The sequence below is a fragment of the Crocodylus porosus genome, unplaced genomic scaffold, assembly GCF_001723895.1.
Source record: "Crocodylus porosus isolate Cpor-Errol unplaced genomic scaffold, CroPor_comp1, whole genome shotgun sequence".
In the NCBI taxonomy this organism is placed as follows: Eukaryota; Metazoa; Chordata; order Crocodylia; family Crocodylidae; genus Crocodylus; species Crocodylus porosus.
Window position 1 is genome coordinate 6,278,520 of NW_017728913.1, and position 6,000 is coordinate 6,284,519.

General features: G+C 40.6%; 1 protein-coding gene across 1 annotated transcript in view; it reads left to right on the plus strand.

Moving 5' to 3' along the window:
- SMAD1 (SMAD family member 1) overlaps positions 1-6,000 on the plus strand; it is a 65,835-nt gene that overhangs the window by 23,146 nt on the left and 36,689 nt on the right. The gene's annotated exons all lie outside the window — the stretch shown is intronic.

Genomic DNA, 6,000 nt, shown 5'->3' on the forward strand with positions numbered 1-6,000 from the left:
CTGATTTAAATTATGCAATTAAAGCTGACCAGACAGATCTAAATATAGGAAGAGGATTTGGCTATCCTGCCTTTGTGTGTATTAGCACACCCACACAGATGTCTGTTTGTTATTGTTGTAAACAACACCTGGTTTTTTAAAGATGGTTCAAAAAGTCAGGAAAGGGAATTGATCTCTTTGAAAAAAAAAAATGCCTGGTGCAACTTCTGTGATAAAAGGAAAGATGTTATTTCCCCTACTCTTTGGCTTTTTTAGGTGCTGAACTTGGTATCTAAAATGCATGCCTTGTGGTTTTTATTTTGATAACTGAGTTACAAGTTTGAGTTTTGATTTCCCCGCCCCCTTATGGTCTGAACTATGCCCACTTAGTAAGCTGTCACCCAAATAACTTAGTTCAGAGATTATCTTTCCTGCTTTTTCAAGACCTAGGTTGTTTCTGGGCTCACTTGAATATTCCCATTGATTTAACACATTATAAGAAGCATATCAGTGAAATTAAAGCTATTACAATTTAGTGTAGTTGACATAAAAATACGTTTTTCCCACCTGCTTTGAAGACTGATCACTGGGGATCCTGGCTTTCTCCGATTTAAAAAAAAATTCCCCAATTTTCAGGTTAAAGGAAAGTAACCCCAAATCCATATTTTTTTTCTGTGATTTTAAAATGAAACATCCCTAATATATGGATGCATGTACAGTGGTGTTTCATTTTTCTTGTGAAAAAATGTGGGTTTTGGGTTATTTTTTTAACCTGAAAATTGGGGATTCTTTAATTGGGGGGGAAAAACCAGGATCCCTGCTAGCCGTTCGTCCTTCCCATCCCTGAAACTCTTCTCATTGAATGAAGACTGTGTGTGGTAGTTGATTGTTTGAAAATATGTGGAAAATAATGTAGGTCTTTCTTTACATTTTTAAATAAAAATGAACCACATGAACCTATAAAATTATCCTAGGTATAAAAGAATCTGTGGTCCATTGCAATGTAGTCAGCTGTTCCATGATACTTGCACAAAGGTCATCTAGAAGATCCTAGCTATATTTGAACAAGGAGTTATTCCAGTTCTTTCCTAACTTGGATGCAATGTAGGTAAAGTGCAGTTGAGGTCAACCATTAACTACATTTTTCTAGAAGACTTTAAAATCATGCACTGGTCAAGAAATTGATACTCTGTTTGGTATTCTGATTTGTCTTGTTCATGCTATGGTTTTTATTTTTTTAATGATCAGGGAGAACTGTTTTGTAATCTGGCTATAGTTGGAATGTAAGTAGTACCTTAAATCTGTAAAGCAACTTGTGACTTTTTTTGTTGTGAACTGAAATGTCTTTTAGAGGAAGAGTCATAAAATGAAGCGATTAGTTTGGAGTTGTAATGCTAAGAAGCTTTCATAAGCTAAGCACAAGAGACCATCTTGAATTTACTATCATTTTATCATTACTCAAATCTGTTGATACCAAGACTCTAGTGGGCTGAAAGGGTAGCTACAACTGTCAGTTGAAGTTGTTGTGGAAGTGTACTAGTTATATCGGGGATGTCCAAAATGTGTCCTGCAGGCTGGATACAGCTTGTTAGAGCCCTATCATTTAACCTCTAGTGCTGCTTGTGGGTCTCGGGGTTGATTCAGAGGCAGTATGCAAGATGTGCCGGATGGTCCCACGCACCACATGTAGCTCTTGCTTGTCCATTCTGGGACTGCACAGCATGCTACACCTGCTCTGCTGCACACTGGATCCAGCAACACATCCCAGAGGGGCTGCCATGAGCAGCACAGCCCCAAAGCCACCGTAACAGGACCATGACGCACACAGCGTCTGCTCTAGCCGTTCCAGGACACATGCTGGGTCCAGTCCAGACTGTGGTCTAACCTTGTGTCCCCTTGTCCAGCCAGTGAGCCTGGCTGGGTTTAGCACCTCTGAGTGAGACGATTCTGAGATTTTTGTAGACTTCAGTGTCACCACTTTCCTGGTTATTGCTCAGAATTCATTTGCTGATGATGTGACATATTGTCTTAACTGACCCCTTAGTTTGAATCTTTTGAGTTCAGTTATTTCTTTTAGGAGGATGAGGCAAGGGATTGAGAGAGTCTGTTAGAATTTACTGGTGTCTCACTATTAAAATGATTACCTTAATATTTAAGGAAGAGGAATGCTAATTTGTGTGATGGAATCAGAAATGTGCTTAAATGGAAGAAAATATGTAGTTCATTTTAGAAACTAGTCAGATTCTTCAAACCTAGTTTACAATAGTGCTCCTTGTCAGTGAGTTAGTAGTATATTAATTGTATGTCCCATATTGTAAACTGTCCGGGTAGGAAAATAAGTCTGCTAGCTGCTTCACCTTTTTGTGTTCTGGGATCTTACTTTGGTTATCACCTTGATGAATCTACCCTAGGAGGCTCAGATCTAGCTCAAGGCAGGTTCTCACACATTTTGAATGTTTATGGAACTGTTCTGGGTTTCTTTCCCTTGAAGAAGACTATTTGTGGTTGGTAGTTGTTAAGTGAGAAGAGATAAAGAATGCAGGACCCTCTTCCTGGATTTCTTGTCATAAATCAGTAGAAATCAAGGTCTTTCCTGTCTTCCAACCCCCATCCCATGTTTTCCTTTTTAAAGGCTTCTCTAGCTGAATTAAAGAGGACGTAGGCATCCAAAGGAACTGCCTCTTTTGGGTGAAGCATAACAACTGGGAGACTCCTTTGTTTTGGGTGAACTCTTATACCCTAAACATGGTATCTTGGTGTAATGCTTTGCCCAGCACTAACATGTGGTTCGCTGGGAATAAAGGCTTCTTCACAGAACTGACATGGAACAGGCCAGATGTGTGCTTATAGATACTGAAGATTGCATCTAGGTATCTAATATAGCAGGGGTGTCAAACATGGTCTGCAGGACAGATCTGAACCATGGAGCCACTTCAGCTCATCAGGTTACTGCTAGGCTACTGGAAGTTTGGGGTCTGTGGCCAGGAGATGGCCTGCTGCAGAATCTGGGGTTCTTTGGCCATTGGTGGCAGTAGGGAGAGTCATGGATGTGTGAACACGGTTCTTTTCACCTGGTGGCTGCCATCCCTGCCATTGTCCTTGTTTTGTCCTGCACTAAATCTAACGTGCAGAGTTCTGAAGTCCAGGTCCAGCTTAGAGCATGGGGTGAGTCTGAAACCCCTGAAGTAGGCTGTCTAAGTAGGTCCCAGAACAAAAACTCTAAGCGGACAGGTAGAGGACAAAGAGGAAGTATAACTTTTTACCTATGAGGTTTCCTAGAGCACTGTTTCTCAATCCTTGGGTTGCAACCCAAAAGTCGGATCGCAAGAATATATGAAAGGTTTGCTAATACACTTTAAAAATGGATCAATAAACTTTTAAAATGGATTCTCCTTTTAAAGGAGAAAAATTTGGGAAACGTGGCTTTTCCCTTGCAGACTGTCAGAGACTACAAGGGGCTGTTTGGGGGGAGGGGGCCCTGTCCCACATCCACCCTCTGCCCCACACACTGGGGAGCTGAGGCACAAGGTTGGGGGGCAGCAGGAGTGAGGGGCAGTAGGTCAGGACTGGCCATCGATGTCTACAAATGGGTCCTGGTCCAAAAAAGGCTGAGAACCACTGTCCTAGAGTATTCTTAAAACCAGTAGATTCATTCCATCTAGCTATTTTGAGGGATTAGGTTTGTGGACTGTCAGGCAACAAGTGCCCATGTGAAAGTATATTGTGAGAACCTGAACAACTATGTGAGCACTCCCTGTCCCTATAGTCTATTTGTGGGTGGGTAGGCTGACAGGGCTGGCATTATTTTGTGATAGATGCTCCCAGGGGATATAATGACACCTCCGACCCATGTGAATTTTTTGCATATCATTTGAGGTAGCGGAAGGATCACACGGGGATTTCTTTTTCTGTTTGGTTCTCATCCTCTTCTGAAATATGAGATGCGTTGAGAGCTTCTGAGAGAATTTTTTTCAGGCTGAAGATCCCTTCCAACCTCAGTCATGTTTGTAGTGTCATAATACTCCTAAAAGTTTTCTTGAAATCTTCCAAAATAGACGAGATCTAAACACCCAATACAAAAGAATCAAAAAAGGAGCCTTAAGAAAGCAGAAGTAATGAAGATCTGAATTATCTTAGTATGCAAAAAGAGTTCAAACCTTTGCTGCACCTCCTCTTCCTTACGAGTTGCTCCACAATGGAGTGGGGGCAGAGAGTGCTTCTGTATAGGTGTTCTGTTGTAGCACCTTTAAGCTGAGAATTTAGAAACGTTGAACTTTATGCACCTTTAGTTAATGCAAGGAAATATTTCTTGCAGGGAGCAAAGTTGGATGCAAAAGGAGGAACCAGCCAATCTGATTTCTGTTGGAAGCTCTAAATAATGTATTGGGGACAAAAGGAAGCAATAGAAAGACTTGAGCTCCTTTCAGAGGAGTTAATTAAGTTGCTAAATATTTTCTAAGAAAGGGATTTTAAGTTTGCTTTAATTGCTGTCCGTTTATATTGTCAGTAATTAATGGATGCCGAGAGGAAAACTGTGGTCTTGGGTATGAGCAACTGAAAGAAAAAAAGTAGGGCATAGGCATGTGTGAAGGAGTTGCAGATTCCTTGGTTGCCCCCCTTGACTGTTCTTGCCTGAGTTGGTTGCATTTTTATTGAATAATACACTTAATTCTTTTTGTTAATGGCATTCTTTATTTTGTCTGCACCACTGAGTACTAATGTAAATACTAAAGCTAGGAGTGGAAGCTACTTCCTGTTTTTCTGAACTTGGGGCTAGGAGTTAGTTTTCTGCCTTCATCAGTGCCCTGATCCTCTCCCCACCCACTGACTAGCACCCTCTCATCCAAATTAAGATGATTTTCTTTGGGATGTTTGTGGTAATTCAAAGGCACTAAAACATTCAGTATCAAACTAGCTGCCTAGTGTTGCTGACAGATTCTTAGTTATAACCAAGTCATTTCATTGGGTGCTAGAAAGAGAAAACTTCACTGTTAGGCAATTTGCCTAGCTGAGTTTTGTTTAAATTTGAAGCAAGTTAAACAGCTGTTGTTTCAGACTTAAAACAAAAAAACCCACCTATTTGTAGGTGTTTCAGTTAAAGGCCAAAGACTAAACAAAAGCTAGCAATAGGGGAGAAAAAATATAGATTTTAGTATTTGAAACAAGCTTCTTGGTTGCTGCTCATGTGCCAGTAGAATGCACTAGAGTATAATGTATGTATGATTTGACATTAAGAATAGTTGCAGCGTGGCTAGAAACTGAATTTCTTTAAATTAATGTCAGGATTACTTATGGAGAGCCTCTGATTTGTACCATACTTTGTAATGCATTTATCTTCAAGGGTTGTAGTCACTCAACTATTGGGAACACTGACCCTCTTTCCCCAAAAGTGCATACGTGTATGTGGGGAAGAGAGGCTAAGAAATCTGTCTCATCTGCTTACCTGTGGCTTAATTTTTATTTTGCACTTTAAACTGATAAGACCACTTTGTGCAAAAGTAATACAGGAAATGATGCATTGCAAAACCCAAAAGTGGCAGCAGAAAGGAAAACGGAATGTACTGGCAAAAGCTCAGAACCATGGACATGCTTTCTGATTCTTGGAAATGGAAAAACTCCACCTACACTATTTATTTATTTATTTTAATACTGTCTTGACATTGGAATCCAGTGCTAGAGCACTGTGCAGTAGACCATGGTGGATAGCGGTTCAGTTCAGAAAGGAATAGTTTCATAGTTTCTGGGGTCGGAAGGGACCTGAGCAGATCATCAAGTCCGATCGCCTGCCATAGCAGGAAAGAGTACTGGGGTCAAACGACCCCAGGAACATGTACATCTAGCCTCCTCTTAAAGAATGTTTTGTCCCATTGTATTTTTGATGGATTATTCTGGATACTAGAACTAAAACAGTTCTTAAGCAGATAATGGCTTATGAACTGCTGGTTGGCCACAGAGTTGGTTAGGCATGGTGCTGGCATTTATAATTGTTCAATATTAGAGAACCCAGTGTGTAATTCTCCC